Here is a 21860-nt window from a genome sequence, read left to right as displayed (position 1 = left end):
TAAATAGCAGAGTAGGAAATGATTGTCAGACATACAAAAATATATTGGGAAAATTTGGAGAAAAGAGCAAAGCTAATAATAATGGTAAATATCTGTTGGATTTCTGCTCAGGACATGACTGGTTATTACTAACACAATATTCTAACATAAAAATGTGCACAAATTCACATGGAGAGAAGAGGCTAGGAATAACAAGTCTCATTGACTACATTATTGTTGATAGTGATGTTTCTCCTTGGTGCAGGACATCAGAGTGTACAGAGGATTTGAAAGTGATCACCACTTAGTCTTGAGCAGGATAAAATTGAATTTCATATTGAAAAGAAAAACATGTAAGAAAGTTGTGAATAAAAGTTGATCAGCTCTCAGATGTGAACTGTAGACTAAAATACACAAACATCATTCAAGAAAAAATGAAAGAATCTGAGAACAAGAGCCAAGCCTTGGAGATTCAGTGGCAAGCACTGAAGAAAACACTGATTGATTCAGCCAGAGAGGCATGTGATGAGGTTGTCTGTAAGGATAGAAAAATCAGAACTCCATGTTGGACACGTGAAGTTAAAGAGGCAGTGAAGGAAAAGAAAAAAAAGCATATCAAAAGTTCCTAGCAAATGAGTCAGCTTGTGCTCTTAGAGGATACAGAGACAAATGTAAGAAAGCTATTGGAAGTTGTTTTCACTTGGATAGATTATAAATTATATATTTAGTTTAATCCTTTATTCAAGTGTAAGCAAAACAAAGTCTGCGCCTAAAGTATCTTCAGGACTGGGGCAACTCGTGGCAAAGGTGTACTGATTTTTTAACGATACTTGTAACATAATGATTAGAAATATATACACATTTACACAAGAATAATGTTTAATTTGCCAAATATTTCAGAAATTTATATAGGAATAGTTTTAAAAAACAAGGTGGAATACGAACAAGGTGGAATACAATGGATCATTCTCACATAGAATGTGCTGCGTGATGTCATATCGCTAAGTATTAGAAGAGTAAACATTTTTAAAGTCATAATTAAAGATATTAATTCAGAAATTCATATAATCATCTTAAATAACATAAGACTAATATAGGAAATTTACAAAAAAAAAAAAAAAATTAATGTTTTATGCTGATTAAACTTTCCCAAATTTTTGATATAGATATACAGTCATTATGATTCAAGTTAGGACGTTGAATTAAGGCCTCCACACTTTAAATAAACGTTCAAATTTGTAGCGACATCTGTGTAGGAGGAGAGTCTTGGACCAAAGGATGTTGTGGCTTGTTTCTAATCTATGCTGAGCTAATCCAGATTTCTTAGGTTTTTTTCTGTTGAATTGATGATTTTCTTTTTTGTATAGAACGTCCAGTTTGTCCAAAGTAGGAAAGAATACAATTACAAGGAACTTGATACACACCAGGTAGAGACATGGTTGAGCATTTATCTTTAGATGAAGGAAAATGGGTGGATAATTTATTAATAGGTGTATAAGTCGCTGTTAAATCATATTTCTTCAGAATTCTTGAAATTGGTTCTGAAATCCCAGAAATGTAAGGAATTGGAACTCGACATATTGAATCTTTGCTGTTCTGTGTTTGATTGTAAGAATCAAAGATGTTGTGTACTCTTTTCGGAGAAGCCATTTAATTTCATGTGATGTTTGATAGTCGAAAGTTCTTTCTGTAATAAAGGAGAAGTTGAACAGTTAATTTTAGCTCGTTGGATTAAACATTTTATGATTAATCCAATGAGCTTACAACAACGGTTTTCTGTAAACTGTTGTTGTAAGAATACCTGAAGGTGAACGTATGAGAAGTATTTGGCAAATTAAACATTATTCTTGTGTAAACGTGTATATATTTCTAATCATTATGTCACAAGTATCATTAAAAAATAAAATTTTATTCTTTCACAGGGAAAACTTCACCAAAAAAACGGTAAATTAGATAAACTATCAGTAACTCAAGGTAAGTTGCAAGCGAGGATCATCTTTTTAAAAAAATGCCGCGACAACAAGGTAATTCCTAATTTCGCTAAGATTAAAGAAACCATTAAATCTCCTGGAGCTCATAATATTTACAGGAATATTAGTTTATCTTTAATCCGTAATCAACTCAGAGCAGCTAAACATGATCTGGCTATTGACATTCATCAAGTTTCTGATCTCCGTACCTATATCTCCACAAACTTAGAACCACATCTTTCAAACATAGTTCTGAATGTAGCTAAACGCTCTTTACAACGTTCGTATAAAAAACAGAATCAACATCTAAACCACAAATATGATGTTCTTGTTTCGAAACAAATCAAGACGTTCCAAGTTACAGGTAATTGGATTGTCAACGTATCCGGTTGGCCTTTAACTAATAGTGAAACACTCATCCTCTCAAAAGGACATGATTTCTCTATAGTCCCTAAAACAAATTCCATATCTAGATTTTCTAGTTAATATCGAACGGCACCTCATTCATCTGTCAAGTGAAAAAGCTAATGCTCTCCATCTTGAAGTTGCTTCTTCGCTACTTAAAGCCAAGCTTCCTCCTTCGAACATATCTCCTTCTGAAAAGAAAGCTATACGTTCCTTAAGAAACAACAGTCACCTCATTATTACTAAAGCTGACAAGGGAAAAGTGACAGTAATTATGGACTTTTTAAACTATAGAAGAAAACTTTCCTTTTATTTCGAGATCGCTCAACATACCAAGAACTCAATTACGATTCAACCAACAGACAACTGAAGAAATTAAATTTGCTGCTAAATGAGGTCATAAGTTTGGATGTAGACCCTATTGAAAGACAAACTCCTTTTGCAAGGCCTCCTAGGTTTTATGGTCTACCTAAAATACACAGGACAGATATTCCTCTTCACCCTATAGTGGATTGTATTGATTCTCCTACTTATTGCATAGCCAAATATCTATCTAAATTATTGAAATCACACATTGGCAACTCATGCTCTTTTTTGAAAAACTCTTCTGATTTCTTAAATAAATTGAAAAACATCACTTTACAACCTACAGATCTTATGGTTATCTTTGATATAGAATTTTATATATGAATGCACCTCTCAAAGAGACTTTAGAATTACTTGTGACATCTTCCCACAAGATATTATAAAGAGTTATTTGATTTCGTAATGCACTCTGGATATTTCTCATGTCAAAACAAATTTTACAACCAAGTGGAAGGAACAGCCATGGGAAGTCCACTCTTTCCTGCTCTTGCCAACTTTTATTTAGAACATCTAGAAGCAGTCCTGTTCTCATCTATATTCCCTCAACCATCCTTTTGGGTTAGATATACAGATGACATCTTTGCTGTATGGCCTCACAACAGAGACTCCTTGCCTTCCTTTTAAGCAAGTATCAATTCCTTACATCCTTGTATAAAGTTTATCATTGAGATTGAAAAAGACAAGTTATCATTTTTAGACGTCCTTCTCATCCGTTCACCTTCAGGTATTCTTACAACAACAGTTTACAGAAAACCAACTTTCACAGGTCGTTATATTCTGAAAGAATCTGCTCATCATCCTTGTCAAAAAAACAGGAATCATAACATGTTTAATCTGATGAGCCAAAACTAACTGTTCAACTTCTCATTTATTACAGAAAGAACTTTCGACTATCAAACATCACATGAAACTAAATGGCTTCTCTGAAAAGAGTACACAACATCTTTTCGATTCTTACAATCCAACACAGAACAGCAAAGATTCAATACATAGAGTTCCAATTCCTTACATTTCTGGAATTTCAGAACCAATTTCAAGAATTCTGAAGAAATATGATTTAACAGCGACTTATACACCTATTAACAACTTATCCACCCATTTTCCTTCATCTAAAGATAAACACTCAACCTTGTCTCTACCTGGTGTGTATCAAGTTCCTTGTAATTGTAATCTTTCCTACTTTGGACAAACTGGATCTTCTATACAAAAAAGAATTCATGAGCATCAATCATCAATTCAACGCAACAAACTCGAAAAATCTGGATTAGCTCAGAATGGATTAGAAACAAGCCACAACATCCTTTGGTCCAAGAATCTCCTCCTACATAGATGTTGCTACAAATTTGAACGTTTATTTAAAGAAAGTGTGGAGGCCTTACTTCAACATCCTAACTTGAATCGTAATGACTGTATATCTATATCAAAAATTTGGGGAGTTTAATCAGGATAAAGCATTAATTTTTTTTTTGTAAATTTCCTATATTAGTCTAATGTTATTTAAGATTATTATATGAATTTCTGAATTAATATCTTTAATTATGACTTTAAAAATGTTTACTCTTCTAATACTTAGAATGAGCCGTGTGATGTTATATCGCTATGTGTGAATGATCAATTGTTCGTATTCCACCTTGTTTTTTAAAACTATTCGTATGTAGCCACTGAAGATGGTCTGTAATATTCAGACCGAAATATTTGGCAAATTAAACATTATTCTTGTGTAAACGTGTATATATTTCTAAAGGTGGACTGAGTTCTGATCACTTACCTTAGTATCCCATAATGCAAAGAAAATCTCCTTGTGGACATGTATAATGCTATACATTGTGGGAAGAGTCACCACCCAGACCGGTTTTGACCTTTATTGAGGTCTCTTCAGTGGGAGCCAGAACCAGAGGTGATACCAAGGTTGAAGCAATGCAGAAGTCCTATTTCCATATGCAAGTTGCCAAAAGGTGTCCCAAAAGAGTTGCCCCAGTCCTGAAAATACTTCAAACTTTTGTTTGCTTACACTTGGATTAAGGATTAAATTAAATATATAATTTATAGTCTAACCAAGTGAAAAAACTTCCAACATCTTTCTCTAATCCAGAGTAACTTAATAATAGGGTGTGACACCTTTTAGCAACTGGTATGTGGAAATATGACTTCTGCATTGCTTCAACCTTGGTATCACCTCTGGTCTCACTCCCACTGAAGAGACCTCAATAATGGTCGAAACTGGTCTGGTTAGTGACTCTTCCCATAATGCATAGCATTATACATGTCTGCAAGGAGATGTGCTTTGAATTATGGGATACTGAGGAAAGTGGTCAGAACTTAGTCCACTTTTGCCATGAGTTTGCCCTAGTCCTGAAAATACTTCAAGTGCAAACTTTGTTTGCTTACGCTTGGATAAAGGATTAAATTAAATATATAATTTGTAAGAAAGCTAAACACTGTGTAAAACTAGCCAAACAAAAGATATGGGAGGACTTTGGTAAGAACATAGAAAATAAATATCGAGAAGGTGGCAAGATATTCTGAAGGTTGTTGAAGAAGCTCAGAAATGGAGGAAAGAGTGCTGTAAAAGGAATTAGAGATGATAAAGGTGACATGAAAACAGGAGAAAAAGATATCCTTGACATATGGAGTAATTACTTCAAAAAATTGCTAAATGAAATGTATATCCATACTTAGTAGAAAAAGCCATCAAAAGCCTGAAATGTGGAAAGGCAGCAGGAGTAGATGATATTTGACCAGAAATGCTCAAGTATGGAGCATTTTTGGTCATAATAAAAGTCTTACAGTGGCTGCTCTGCATAGCTCAGATGGCCTGGACAGGGTGATGAATTCCAGATTATTGGAGTATAGCTCTCATAGTACCCATATATAAAAAGGGAAATAAAACTCAATGTGAGAATTACAGAGGTATTTTTCTACTGAGTGTTCCTGGTAAGATATATGCAAGTATACTTGAGAAATGGTTGAAAAGTATTGTTGAAGGGAAGCTTGTTGAAGAACAAGCTGGATTCAAATAGAGGCTGTCAGGATCAGATTTTCACTTTACAACAGTTAGTTGGGAAATCATGGATATATAACAAAGGTCTGTATTTAAGTTTTGTAGATCTGGAAAAGGCATATGACAAGATGCCAAGAGAGAAGCTATTCGAAACGCTAGTTATATGGTGTGAATGAGGCATTATATCAAGCAATACTTAGTCTTTATTTGAGTTGTAAGTCAGCAGTTAGAATTGAAGGAATGAAGGTGGTACAGGAAGGTGGTTTAATGTTAAATCTAGTGTGAGACAGGGATGTACATTATCCCCTCTGTTATTCATTATCTATATGGATCACATTATGAAGGAAAGTGGTATTAAACATGATATCAGAATTGGAGATGTTAGTGTTGGCTCTTTGCTTTATGCGGACAATGTTGTACTTCTGAATAAATCCGCTACAAGTTTGCAAGATTCCCTGACTAAATTGAATAACTGTTTTAATAGATATGGTATGAAGGTCAGTATTAAAAAGACAATAACAATGGAAATAGGCAGAAACATCGAAAATATCAACTGCATTGTGAATGGAGAACCTATAGAATAAGTAACATATTTCAGCTACTTAGGCACGATTTTTAGTGAATATGGAAATAGACAACAGAATCAACAAAGCTGGTATGGTAGGAAGTACACTGAATAAATTTATATGGAATAAGAGAGAAATTTGCCACAACACTAAATTAGGTGTATACAAGACAGTGTTCAAGCTAATTTTAACTTATGGATCTGAGAGCTGGGTCAGAAGAAAAACGCTTGACCAAAGACTAGAGACCGCAGATATGAGATTCCTGAGAAAGATTAAAGGAGTGAACAGATGGCATCAGTAGCAACATCATATTAAAAATGAGGATATTAGAAAAGAATTTGACATTGTCAGTATCCAGGAATGCTTTAGCAGAGCTAATCTCAGGTGGTATGGTCACTTAAACAGAATGGTAGAGGAAAGATCATCTATTCAAGTGTTCTCTGCCAGTTTGCCAGGAAAAAGACCCAGAGGAAGACAAAGATATAGGTGGATTGATACAGTAAAAAGTGCCTTAGAATCAGAAATATAAGCTCTGATAATATTGGAGTCTTGACAGGTAACAGATAGATTTGGAGGAAAATTATAGATAGGAAGTTAGTAATGATGTAAATTTTTCATGTAGCACTATCATATCCTGTACACCTATGAGGGTATATTTCAGGAATTTGATGATGTTCTGTAAAAGAGCATCAATGTAATATAAAGAACATGTATGATGAACTAAGGTTTCAAAAGTATTAAATTTTTGGGAAGAATGATGAATGGAAGTGGCATTGATGTATGTTTTGTGTTATGTTTTCTTTCGATAAATGAAACTGCAAAGTACCACTCTGTTATCTTAAGATAAATATCTAAGAAAGGACTGTTATTGGCTTCTTCCAGAGTGAATTTTATTCTTGAAAGTATAGTTAATTATATGCAGAAAAGCATCTAAATCTGATAAGAGTTCCAAACTACAAAAAATTTTATTTACTAAAGAGAACTGCATAGACAAATGGAGGGTGAAGGTGTATGTAAAATATTCTGGTCAATATGCGACATGCAATAAATAGCCAACATAAGAAATTGAAAATTCCTTTTGTCACTTATGTTTGCTTAGAAAGTTTTTCTAACATAAAATAACTAATAAGCATCAGTAGCAAAATGAAATAAATTTACAATGCAATGATTTTAATGTATCATTTAGGGAAATGTTAGAGAAAAAGTGAAACAATATCCAAGTTGATTAAATTGTCAGTAGGTAATAACACAGGAACAGAATTCTTGTAATCTCTGTATTTTTTTAAATTTTTATTTATATTTTTTATCTAAGAAGAATTGTAAAGACAGAAAATGTTTTAGATATATGTTTGGCTAACTTTTACATAGGACCTATTGAATCCGTTATTAGACCAAGTGGCACATTTCCATTAAGCACTTTAGGAATTCCTTACAGTCTATGAACTCCAGCATAATGAAAACATGATCATTTTTCTTGTTGTTGTTCTTTCTTTCTCAGGTTTTATTCTTATCTAGAAGCTTGTTTGATTTATTTAATTTGAGATTATATAGCATCTCTGGAAATGCAGTGGTAAGTAGAATTGTCCTCTACTAGAAAGTTGAGTTTTCTAAACATTCCTTTTTACCTTGCACTACTTGTCCATTGTCTGACCGTTTTAACAGTATTCTTATTTCCATCAGAGAGAGAGATAAAACTTCATATCTACTTAAATTGGAAGGAGGAGATGCCACTTTAAATATTAAATGTTCTGCTTCTAAATTAATACTTTAACTGACTCTGTGGTAAAATTGTTACACGGGTTTTTATTAATTATTAAAAAATCATTATTGGAGCTGTTTTATAACATAGCATAATAAAGACATTTATGAGGGTGGTCTGGAAAGTTCTCGGCCTAACAATGAAAACGCGAATTTATAATTTCAAAATTATTTTATTTTTCAACATAATCACCCTTAAACTAATACATTTATTCCAGCGATGCTTCACTGTCATTAACCCGTCCCTGTAGTGGTTCTCAGTAAGATCTGTAAAATTACCCCTCTACAGCTGCAATCATCTCTTGATTCGAAGAAAAACGCTGACCAGTGAGGAAAAGTTTTAGTTTTGGGAAGAGAGAAGTCAGAGCGAGCCAAATCTGGGAATAGGGTGGATGTTCCAACAATTCATAGCGCAGATCCCTTAATTTTCCCATTGCTGAAACACCTTTGTGGACAGGTGCATTGTCCTGATGAAAGATGATTTTTATCTTCTGCAAACTGGATTTTTTCTCATGAATTTTTTCATGAGAAAATAATTGGATTGCCAAGCTTATAGAAAAGGTCTGTCAATAAAGTCAATATTCCCCAGTTATTGTTTTACCCTTTTCAAGATAATTAATAAAAAAAATGCCTTTAGCATCCCAAAACACTGATGCCATGACCTTTCCTGCTGATGGAACAGACTTTGTCTTTTTTTTTGGTGCTGAACAACCGACTTCTGTCCACTGTTTGGATTCTAGCATGTAATGGTGAATCCAAGTCTCATCCATAGTAAAGAGTTGGTGCACAAAATCAGTTTTATTCTTGTTAAAATGCTCCAATCACTGTTCAGAGATTTTCATGCGAGTCTGTTTTAGATCTGCTGTGAGCTTAACTGTGATAAGCACGGTACCCATCTTGTGCAAAGCTTTTTCATATGCAATTCTTCATGCAAAATATATCCTACACGTTCTTTTGAAATGCCCGTAGTCTCAGCAATTTCACTCACTTTGACTCGCCGGTCATCCAATACCATATCCTGCACTTGATCAATGATTTCTGGTGTTGTTACACTTTTTGGATGGCCTTCACGTGGATTATCTTCAAAGCTGGTACGGCCACGTTTAAACTCGGCAGCCTATTTCTTAATTGTCGAAAATGAAGGAGAAGAGTGCCCATAAACTTTTATTAAATTCAAATGAATTTCTTTTGGCATTAAACCTTCTTTTACAAAGAATTTTATAACCTCATGATACTCAATTTTTTCCATTTCAAGGGATGCAGACAACACTTTTGCTTCATACAGCTGTATAAAACAAACTACTTGAAAGAATGACTTGCAATTTCACATAGATGCCTGTGACAGATATACCAACTTAGAAAAAAAAATTTTTGCTGTTAGTGTTGCCATCTACGGCCGAGAACTTTTCAGACCACCCTTGTATATAAGATGAAAATCTCATTTGATAATGGCCATCTAGGGATGTTAGCAACAGTTTTCCTAGTATCATAGTATATATTGTTCATTGTACATTATTTCTGTCTTCGACAATGAGGCCATATCTGACAAAATGTATGTTAATATTAGGAAGACTTTTAGTTAAGAGTTAAGTTGTCGGAGAGAGAGAGCACAAGTAATTCCTACTTGTTGTCAAATTAAACATTTTGCTGTTACCATCAAATATGTTATGCAATTATTATTATCATCATTATTATTGCCATCCAATATATCATCAAATATTACAGATCATCAGATATTAGATATATCATCTGGTTGTCGGTTCTGGACAATAACTTCTTTTCGGAAGTCTCTAGCATTAATTAAATCATTCTTTTTACGTCATTATATTTATGAGTTTTTGTGTGATTTACTCTAAGCGGTAGCGTGTTTAATTTTCTGATTTTAAAGGTTTAATATTTGTTTTCTTGTATACTGTATTGTGGCATGCGATTTTAACATGCGTGATTATGTTTGCTGCAAGATGTGCAAAATTTATGGTCTTCCTGAAATGAGAAATTTTTGGAAGGAGAATGAAATTGGAGAATGCATTTGTCAAAAGTGTTTCACAAGTGAATGTCAGAAGTGTGAAGAGATTAAGAAGAGTGATAGCAGTGAGCTGAAAGATGAAATACACGATAATGCGATTGGTCTAGTTATTGTTGGATGTGATATGAGTGAATGTATGAATGCCACAGTGGAAAATGAAGACAATGACCAGAAAGTAATGGAAAAGTCTTTACAGAGCAAAATGTGAGATTAAGTTGTTTAAGAAACACCTGACAGATGGTATGACACAGACACAAAAGAAAGGGGAGAGAAAACAGAACACGAAAGAGCAAAAAATGTGAAAATAACAATCGAATTGTGTATGTTGATTCATCGATGTGAGGAGTCCTCGAGGAGAGTGTGACAAAATTTGTTTTCCTGGTGCTAAGATAAAGGATGTCAGTTATGCTCTAAGAATGCAGAGAGTTAAGGAGAAAGCGATGTTTATTTTGGCTGGTACAAATGATTTAGCATGTGACAAGTGTGGTATGCAAGAAGACATGAAAGAGTTGCTAGTTCATATGAAAAAGTAGAGTGAGAAAGTAGTGAGTCTGTTGTTATGGTTTAATAGAGGTGAGCTGAGATGGAGAGCTATGATTGCAAATGAGTCAGTGCAGATTATGCAGGAGGAATGATATGGAGCTTGTGAACCTGTGAAATGAGTTTGAAAGGAAGGATGGATATAAGGTGAACAGCTTGTATCTAAATAGATTTGGTGTCAGTAATCTTGAGAAAGTGTTGTTCAGTGGAAGTTTGGGAGCACAATGTCAGGAAAACTAAATGTTTGGAGGGGGATGTAGGTGAACTTGGGTTTAGGCAACCTAGAGGTTAGTAAGTGGGGGAGTAATCACATGATGCAAAATGTAGCATCCCTTGTTAAATCGAGTAGGCTAAGTAACACAAGGTATAAGGGAAGTTGTGGGTACCACAGTTTATATATGAATGACAGAAGTATTTGAAATAAGGTTGAGGAGTTTTTGGCATTGGGTAGCACAGCTTGGCCAAAAGTTATAGGCATTAGTGAGATGTGGTTGACAGAAGATATGGTCATAGGAATAGAATGTAAGGGATATAGTGTCTTCAGAGAAGATAGAAGGATCAGGATGGGGCAAGGGAGGGGTTAATGATAGCAGGTGATTAATCCAAAAAAAAAAGTAAAAGTACATCACAGGAACAGGGATTCAGAGGGTAGTTCATTTGAATTTAGTGTGAGATAGAGGCCAACAGGACTAAATATGTAACTGGTTGCTGCTATAATCCATGGGGTATAAGGGAGAATGTAGATGACATGCACTCACAAATTAGCATGATAAGTACAGGTTAAGTAATTATTATGGAGATTTCAACTATGAGGACATGACTGGGAGAAGGAATGGTCACAGGCAGGGAAGGAAGTGGAATTTACGAGGTGTGGCTATTAAATAATGAGACTGGTTGCAAAATGTGGTTTATTATTACAATTGTACAACTTAATTGTTATTCCCTTCAACATACTCCCCTCCTCTATCTATACACCATTGCACACAAATTTTCCATTGTTGGAAGCAGTGCTGCAAGTCATTAGGTGTTATCTGCTTCAGTGCCACTGCCGTTTTTCTCCTTTGCCTCATCCACTGACTGAAAATGGGTGCCCTTCAATGCAGATTTCAACTTTGGAAAAAGGTAAAAGTCACATGGAGCTAAATCCAGCAAGTAAGGTGGATGGTCCAACACTGAGAATCTTCTTATCAGCCAGATATTGCTTTACAGACAGTGGGTTGGAGCGTTGTCCTGATGGAGAATCCAAACGCTGTTCCACGGATCGGGTCTCTTCTTCTTCCTCACCCATCCTCTCAGCTTGACCAGAACCTCAGGGTAATAATGTTGGTTAACTGTCTGACCCTGTTATATCCATTCAACCATTACCATGCCATTGATATAAAAAAAAAAAAACTATCAGCATTGCCTTCAGTTTTGACTTGTTCATTCTTGCTTTTTTCATTCTCGGTGACATGGGAGTTTTCCAGTACATCGATTGTATCTTTTGTTTCTGGATCATACTGGAAAATTCATGTCTCATCACATGTGATGATCTTCTCCTGCAAGTCCGGCTCCACTATCAGCTGTTCCATAATGTTAGTGCAAATTTGTTTCTGGATGTATTTCTGCTCTTGACACAAGTTTTTGGGAACCATTTTGGCACAGACTTGGGTTCATTACTCATGCAAAATTTGTCGTACAGTCTCCTTATCAATGTGCACCATGTCTGCTATCATACAAATGCTTAATTGGCGATCATTGCAGACAATTTCGTTAATTTTTGTAAAGGTTTGTTCGGTTGCTGCTGTGACAGGGCGACCCAATCGGTCATCATCTTCAACATTTTCTCGACCGTCAGCAAAGCTTTTGTGCCATTCAAACATTGGTGCACGTGACATTACATTATCACCGTACACCTCCTGCAACACTTTCAAACACTCAGTTGGTGATTTCTTCAATTTCACAAGGAATTTGAGATTAATGTGCTGCTCGAGTTTAGTGTTAGACATTATTCTGGCAAAGCGACGTCATAAGTGTTTCTTTTATAACTGCCTACAGGCTAACTACGAGTGACAGTGAATAATGCTTATCTCAATTGCTTCTAGAACCTTCAAGGTCATTCACGGTGTAAGCGTATCCCACTGCTATGAGTACATGATTCAAAGTGCACCTTGTCTCATTATTTAATAGTCACACCTTGTATACAGCTGCTGAGAGTTATGAGGCAACATATAATGGAGGGGGCACGAGGTTCAAGAGTGCCTGATTGCATGGAGAAAGTGATCAGGTCATCTTGACTTGGGATATTACCAGACATGCAGATCTTTCAATTAAGCAGGGATATATGTGGAACTACAAGCAGGTGATTATGACAAAGATCTGACAGAGACAACAGAAACAATACCAAAGCAAGATGTACTAATTATTGAAGGAGATTGGAATGCCAAAGTTGGAATAGGTAATGATGGTTGGGAAAGTGTCATGGAAAAATATGATTTCGAAGAAAGAAATGAACGGGGTGAAAAAAATGTTAGAATTTGCAGTGGATCATGAGATGATCTGTAACAAAAGGACTGTAGAAAATGGATGTGGTGATCAAATGATGGGAAAAACCAAGAACATGATCGATAAGATTAAAAGAAGATGGATCAGTACAGCAGCATTGAACTTTTCAAGGAGCAGATATAGACTCGGATCATACTTTAGTGATTGCAAACATCAAGTTGAAATTAAAAAGAAAATATAAACCTCATTATTAGAAACAAAGAGATACAGCAAGAATAAGTGAAGCAGAAATAGGAAGGAGGTACAGAACAGTGGTAGAAGAGAAACTTAAAAGTGTGGACAAAGGAAAAAAAAAATTGAATCTAAGAGTGAAGGGAGTAATGAAGACGATAAAAGATGCAGTTGAAGAAACAGTACCAGATGAAGAGAAGATCAAGAAGAAGTGGATTAGACAAGAAACACTGAAGTTAGTACAGGAGAAAAGAATATTGAATATAAGAAGGGATACATCAGAACAAATAGAGGAGCAATATAGAAGAAAGTGTAATGAAGTGAAAAAAGCAGTCAAAATGGATAAGATGAAATGATTAGAAGCCCAATGCAATAATATAGAACAGCACTATGGAGAGCATAAAACTAGGAAGGTGTACAAAATTATTAGAACCATTAATAGTAGGTGGCAACCTAAACAGACCACAATTAAAGATGAGAAAGACAAAGTATTGATGAGTAAAGATTAAATTGTACAGCAGTGGACAAGATACAGTAGTGAGTTATATGAAGAAAAACTAGATTTAGATAGCATTGGGAAACTGAAGAATTGAAGCAGATATCACTACCATCTAATGAGTATGCTATGGTCATTTTAAGAGGAGAGATAGAAAATGCAGTAAGATGGCTAAAACACAACAAGAGTCCTGGTAATGATAACATCACTAGAGAAATGATTAAATATGGTGAAAGTATGCTTACAGAAATGCACCAACTATGCATATGGTATGGAGAGAAGGGAAAATGCCAGAGGAGTGGGTGAAATCGATATTAGTGACATTATACAGGAAAGGAAATAAGCTAGAATGTAAAAATGATAGAACAATTGCCTTGACAAGTCACCTTGGTAGGAGGAGTTAGATGGATGAATAGCTTCATTAAGCAAGAGTTGCACACAAAGAAAAAGTGGAGGGATTATAAGAAAAAGGTGATCAGCATGCTCACAAGCAATATAAGGTGCAGATAAGAAGGGTGACTAGTATGGTAAGGAAAACAAGCTAATTATGAGAGAATGCTAGCTGATGAGTCCAAAAGAAACCCCAAAGACCTCTTTCACTATGTGGCAAGTAAAGGGAAGAGTGACTATGGAAGGATGACTTTAAAAAGTGCTAATTGTGGGGAAGTAACAGAACCAAACTAAATACAGTTACATCTCGAGTTTTGTAACACGTGACTTATGTAAATTCGTAGTTAAGTAATAAATCTACTAGCGTGTATGAACATGTTTGCAGCTTTGTGCAGGTGCTTCTTTGACAGCCTTATTGCAGTACAGTAGTAGATGCCTCTCGCGGTTAGCTCAGTCACTTGTTATCACTGTTAGTTTCGTTGTTTTTTTTACCCTTAAAATGGAATGCAAATACAAAACCGAATGCACTGCTAATAAATCTAAAAAACAAAGGTCTGCAATTATTTTGGAAGAAAAGTTGAAAATAATTTGTATGTATGAAGGCAGGAAAATTCTGTCAGCAATAGCTCAGGAAATAAATCGACACGAAGAAATTTATAACGACGGGACTAGCTGAGGTTTTTAACTCGATAGACATGGCATTAACAAAATTAGAATCTGATTAAAATCAGAACACTGAGCTGTTTGAAAATGTTAGCCACTGTATCTATTGTGATATGTCTGGTACTAGGCCATCTACGAGGACAAGAAGCGTGTGACCACACAATCTACTCTAGACATGTTTGTGAGATGCCATTCACAACAAAGTCAAGATGACAACTCCGACTACCCTCAGCCTTCAACATCAAAAGGGGTAAAACTTCACTCAGAACAGCATTCCTTAGAACAGCCAACTTATCTGTCACAAGACTTTTTTTTTTATTTGAAAAGTGAATATTTCAGTTTGTTTTTATATTATGTATTTTTCATATTTACAGTATATATATTATTCAAATACAATTGATACATTTTTTTATAATTGATTTTTTTTTAATCGCCCCAAAAATGAAAAATATTAACAATGGAAAATATCTGACTAATGGCAAAAAAACTAATGTAAGACAACAGTATGAGTAGCCACTGAACATTTTATAGTATGTATGTATGTAATTTACAAATTCGACTTACGTAAAATTCAAGTTACGTGAAGGTTTATGGAATGCATTACTTACATAACTCGGGGTATAACTGTAGTTGAATTACTGAGGGAGCATTTTTCAGGGGTGTACCATCTGTCTAGGTGGTGAATGTCACAATGCTGAATGTGATATTGACTAATGGGAGAATAGAGATTGAGGAAATGGAGGTGCTTAAAATATTGAAGAATCATTGCAAACTCAGCAGTGGGATTAGATGGCATATTGGCCCATGTATTATTATTATTATTCCCGACACCTCCTAGGAGTCTGAAGACTCGTCGTGGGAGGACACCTACAACTGTCTCAACCACTACACCAAATCTCTACTATGAATCGTCTCCATCAACGCCATCTACTGCCCACCACCACTACAACTAGTATTTTTTGTCTGTAAATTGTGTGTGTTCTGAAGGGCCGATTTGTCTGTATGCAGGATGAAAAACCAGAGTTTCCGGGAGAAAAAACCCTGCTACCTCCATATGAGATCGGCTAACTTACCTTCGATTGAAATCGTCCAGATAAAGATTCCTCCTGTCGTGACAAGAATTGAACTATGAGAATGTGCAACAGAATTATAAGCGCTACTCTGACCAAGCTATTTAATTTAAGCCTCAGTACTGGGAAGGTGCTAATGGAGTGGAAAGATAGCAAAAATAGTCCCATTGCATAAAAGGAGGCTCTAAGATAGAAGTAGCAAATTATAGGCCAATCACTATCTGGAGTGGTGGTTAAGTTATTAGAGAAATTGGTGAAAACAATTCAGGACTGGGTGGATATGATGATTTTTATAAGGGACAACATAGTTTTGTGAAAGAATGGGTTTGCCTTAGTAATTTGCTTACTTTTTATAATCAAGTGACAATGGAGTTGGGTAAGGAAAATGGCTTCTCAGTGATATTGCTAGATTCTGCAAAGCATTTGACAGGATTCCACATAGAACTCTATTGCATAAATTAGAGCAAATGGAGATAGATAGGAATTTGATAATTTGGATTAGAGGGTAGCTGATGGACATATACCAAAGAGTGGTTTATGGAGGAGATGAGTCCAGGAGAAGGCAGGTGACGTGGTGTACCAGGGCTCGGTCTTGGTCTTCTGTTGTTTAATTTGTATATCAGTGATATAGAAATTGATTTGACAGGAAATATTCAGTTGTTGGCTAATGATGCTAAACTGGGAAGAGCAATGATAAATGATGCAGAGATCCTGCAGGAAGACTTAAACAGACTAGCAGCATGGGCATAGATAAATGGTTACCAGTTTAATGCAGCCAAGTGTAAGATGATGCACTTTAGAAAAAGATAAAAGGCTGTGTATTATATTGATGTTACTGAACTGCAGGAAACTGATGAGGCCAGCAGCTTAGGCATGATTATGGACAAGGTAACCATATTGTGAAGGTAACCTAAACAGCACATCACAATTACTTGGTTGTTGAAGAATTCACCAACAAGCAGGGATAGAGAGGTTATTATTCTCTTATAAAAGGCCTCAATAAGGCCACATCTGGACTACTGTGCACAGATCTGGATTCCCAGATTTCATGGTGATGAATAAGTTGTGGAGAGAATCTAGAGTCACATGACAAAGATTGGCAGGTCTGTAGAATGCTCCCTATGAGAATAGATTGGTCTGTAGGCTTCAAAAATTAGCTGATAAACGAAAAAAAAGAGGAGACATGATAGAAGCATTAAAATTATTAAAGGCTTTGCAGGATTGATACTGAGGACATTTTTCAGTAAATGGCAAGAAGGGAGAGAACAGTGGGTCACCAGTGGAAGGTAAGAGTGTAATTAGCAAGGATATTATATAACTATAACATGGCATGAAAGGAAATTTAGTGATACTCTAAATTGTAAATGTAGCTTAATAAAAAAAAAAAAAACTGGCAGGTATTTGGGTCTCCATATCGATAGCAATTTGAAGTGGAACTTCCACATCACTTTCTTAACAAATAAGTTTAGGTTCATAATTAACAGAATATATTATGTTAAAAAAATTTATAAATGCAGCATTCTTAAGATGTTTATACTATTCCTGGGTAAATTCTTCACTGCAATATGGCATTACCTGTTGGGGCGGAGATTATTATAACAATCTGCTTCCATTAATAAGAATATAAAACAGAATAATTAGAGCCATAACTACTACCGACTTCGCACACTCAACCAATGATCTGTATATCGTTCATAATATTCTATCATTTCTGAAACTATATCTCTGGTTGTCTGTTATATGTAAAAAGAAACACTGAAAGTTTCTTGGTATATAATGTAGAGTATGGATTGTGCTGCAGTCGAAACATGCTGGAAATACCTAAGGCTAACAAAGAAATCTTTCATAAATCTTTAGAGTACATTGCGATGAGTAGCTATAATAAACTTCCAAATGAAATTAAATCTATAACCTCAGAATATGTATTCAGAAAAAGATTGAGAAATTACTTTATGGGATTAAAGAATGTTGACAATTATTTTAAACTTATAGTATAAGAGATCATTATAACTCGTATATCATAACCAATTAAGGTATTGATTTGCAAATTGGTTCATTCAATTAGGAATTAAAATATCAACGTGTACATTATTATAACTGGTAAGGGAGCCCTATTAGATGCGGTCCCCGGACTCTTGGGATCTGTTTTGAGCTAATTACTTTTCTAGTAACGAGTATGGCTATGGCCCTTGGTTACACATTTGCATTAACTAACTTACATTACTCTAAACCAGTTACTAAATATATTATATTCTACTTGCATATATGAACTTTTTATTAACCATAATAAAATAATAGCCAAAATAAGTGTTAGTACTAACAGAATATGATAGTAATACTTGAATTTTATTTTGTAACATTGTACTGTGCATTGAATTGCATTGTAAAATATTGTCATAATTATACAAGTTGAATAGTATAATTTGTATACGTGATGTGAATAATAAAAACTGTTAAACTGTTATTCGAACTAGATTTTTTGCTTGGAGGGTGGCGGATAGGTGGAATGGGTTGAGAGGTGGTTGTGGGTGCTTTATCAATGAATGAGTTTAAGGAGAGGTATGATAGGTACTATGTGAATGATGGCTATTGCGTGAATAATGAAGCTTCCATAATGAGTCTTCTGACTCCATCGGGATACTTGTTTAATAATAATAATACATTAGTACTGTTTCCTCTGAACTTTCAGAATCTTATTTCCTTACGTTCTTGGTAGCACTCTATGCTGACTCGCAATCTTTATAATTATAAAGAACCATTCACAACTGTAAAATTATCTTCTTATTGAAGCTAATTTTAAATTCGCAAATCTTCATATTCAATAAAATGGATCAACCTCTTTTTGCTTTTCTCTTGATACTAGGAAAACTGTCATTAACATATCTGGATGCCCTTTTAACAAATGATGAGATTTCTATGTTATCTCGAGTTCTCAATTATGCTGTCTCTCCTAAAACAATTCCAGGAATGGATTTCTTTAACATTGATAGGAGTCCTTTACCAGTAACACTGATAAAGGCCTTAATAACATTTCTTCATACTGGCACTAAAATTTGTTTTGAATCGGCATATTCAATATTTAAAGCCGCATCACCTGATTCCAGTCTAGCTTACTCCTCACTCAATGACAATATTATTATAACAAAAAAGTCAAAATGCTGGGCAGAAAAGGCATAAGCATGATTTCTGATTATTTGAATTAGGGTAAGATAATTCCATTATACAAAAATATAATGTGGACTAAAATTTGTCTATAATTTATACAACCAGTTAGAGACAAATCATTATCTCTGGAGTGGTCATTATGATGGAGAGGTTGGTTAGGACCTGCATCCAGAGTTGAGCCAATAGACTTTGATCCTCTACATAGGACAGTATGGTTTTGTTCAAAGTAGGTCTTGCTGTTCATATTCTGTAATAGTGATAAGAGTTGGATAAGGGAAATGGACATATACCACAATATTTCCAGATTTTTTCAATTTGGCAGGATTCCACATGGAATGGGGGAAACACAAAGGATGACTATGCAAATAGGCTTGCCATTGTTTTATATCTTGTATGTTAAAAATGTTGGGGATGATCTAGAGGGTAATATTCAGCTATTTGCTGATGATACAAATTGGAAAGAGTAAAGCAGAATCAGTGTATCCCTTTAGCTAAAGCAGCATTGCTGCAGGCCGATTTGAACTGGTTGTTTATATAAGAAAATGGCAATGATGCTCCCCAGTGTAAGGTTATGCATTTTGTACTGAAGAATTTGCAAGCAGAGAAGTTGCAGCAAAGCTCCATTAAAAGGTTGGTCGATTGGTAGAGCCTCTACTACTAATGGCTCACGCAAAAAGTTAAGCAAGTTTGAGTGCAGTTAGTAGTTGGAAGGGTTCATTCGTTTGATGTTGTTGCCACACTCTCCCCTCAATGAGTCTGGACCCCCTGGAGGCGTCTAATAATAATAATATGGGAATTTCCTGCAAGTAGTCATTGAAACTAGACTTTGGAGTGATAGAGGACAGAGTTAGTTTAAGGCCACATTGCTAAGGTGGGTAAGTAGTCATCACATCATATAACTGCACACTGATGAAGAGAACACTAACTTATAGGAAGAAGGAAGATATTCTTCCCACTTTATAAGGCTTTGATAAGACCATATTTGAACTGTTATACGTAAATATAGTCATCTGGGTTCTGAGGAGATCCAGTGGCAGGCAATCAAGATATCTAACCTTTGGAATTGTGCATATGAGGACATATTGAGGAAGGTGGTCTTCAAAATTTGAGAAATAGGTAGAGGAGAGGCGATTTGATAGAAACATACATATTGATAAGGGGGATCTTATCGTATAGATACAAGTGCAGCTTATAGCAGATGGGAGGAGAACTTAGGGTCATCTCTGAAAGCTGAGTAAAGATGTGAGGTTATGAGGTATGTGAGATCTAGGTTCTTCTCACTGAATGAGTTCATTGAAAGAACTTGGTTCACAGAGAGAGATGATAGGTATCTAGGCATTGTGACTAGGAGAACCCTCTCTTAATAAGTTTTTCAGATTCCCTTGAGGAACTTGCATAATAAGGAAAGATGGTGGCAGCTTTGTCTTTAAAGGAATTTAATTTTGATTTCAGTCATTTCACGAAATGTGAGGTGTGCTATATGTATTTGTTCGATTATGTAGATAAATTATGTGTATTTAAGGCGGATGGTGGGAGAGTGTGTGTGCACAGTGCGAGCTGAATGAGGGCTTGATGAGTGGTAATGCATTGGTAACTGAAATTGTTAGTAGCAAGCATGCCACGAGGAGGATCAGTACTCCTCTTATAGAAAAGAGGGACAGTGTAAAAGAGCAGTGAAGAAATGGTAAAGTTTTGGAAAAGCAAATGAGCGATTTGATAAAATTAACAATCAATGGTAAGAAAGACTAAAGTAATACGAATGTATTGCTTTAGTCTTTCTTTTTCTGTCTTTGAAAAAACAGAGAGCAATTAAAGGTAGCATGGTGAGAGACGTTGACTGCAAACGAGCATGTATGGCTAGCAATGAAATTGGGAGAGTGAACAAGAGCGAAAATGTGACACAAGATTTGAAAGTTGAGTTGGTTAAGATGAGGCAAGATATACAATGGATGTGGAGTGAAGTTAAGAGAATTCGGGATATGTATGGAAGAGTGAAAATGATGAAAACAAGTAATTTCAGTATGAAAGAGGTAACTAAAGACTTGCAAGTGGCATTGTATTGAGATTCAATTATTAGAGGTATTGTGGGTGAGAGGATGCACAAGGTTTGTTTTCCTGGAGGTAGAATGAATAGTGATTGAGACATTGGATTTGAGAAGTAAGCAAGCAAATGAGTTGGTTGTGGTAATAGGGACAAACGACTTGACTGGGAACAAAAAACACATCAGATTGGATATCAGGAGTTTGTTGAGATGGATAAAAGATAATAGTGTGATAGGAAAGTTAGTGTGTTGGCCAGGTATGACAGTGATGAAATGAGGTGGAGAGCAAAGATTGTGAATGATATGTTAGCAGAAATGTGTGAGAAGAAAGGAGTGCAGTTTGTGAATGTGTGGAATGAGTTTGAAGAACGAATTGAACTGTATACGAGTGATGGACTGCATTTGAATGGTTTTGGTGTGAGTTACTTGGAGAAACTGCTGCTAGAAGGTAGAGAAATGAATCTGATCAAGTTAGAAGTGATGTGAAAGAGCAGGAGAGTATGAATGAAGAAGTGAGTAGCATGCATATAGATAATGAGAGAATAAGTGTGCAAGACAAACAGGGAAATGGGGGGAGGGACTCAGGCTGGACAGGGAAACACAGTGCAAAAAAGGTTAATGCTCCAAGAGGATGTGAATGCGTGTGTAGACAAAAAAAGAGAAGGGGGATGACCTGGGATCAAAGGAAAACAGTTGGATTTGAAGAAG

General features: G+C 35.4%; 1 protein-coding gene across 1 annotated transcript in view; it reads left to right on the top strand.

Moving 5' to 3' along the window:
• Positions 1–21860, top strand: part of LOC150095344 (dystrobrevin beta-like) — a 243568-nt gene that overhangs the window by 17616 nt on the left and 204092 nt on the right. The window lies entirely within an intron of this gene.

The sequence above is a fragment of the Typopeltis vanoorti genome, chromosome 20, assembly GCF_054136105.1.
Source record: "Typopeltis vanoorti isolate ZY-2024b chromosome 20, IOZ_Tvanoo_1.0, whole genome shotgun sequence".
Taxonomy (NCBI): domain Eukaryota; kingdom Metazoa; phylum Arthropoda; class Arachnida; order Uropygi; family Thelyphonidae; genus Typopeltis; species Typopeltis vanoorti.
Note: the sequence above shows the minus strand (reverse complement) of the source record. Positions and strands in the feature narration are given on the sequence as shown.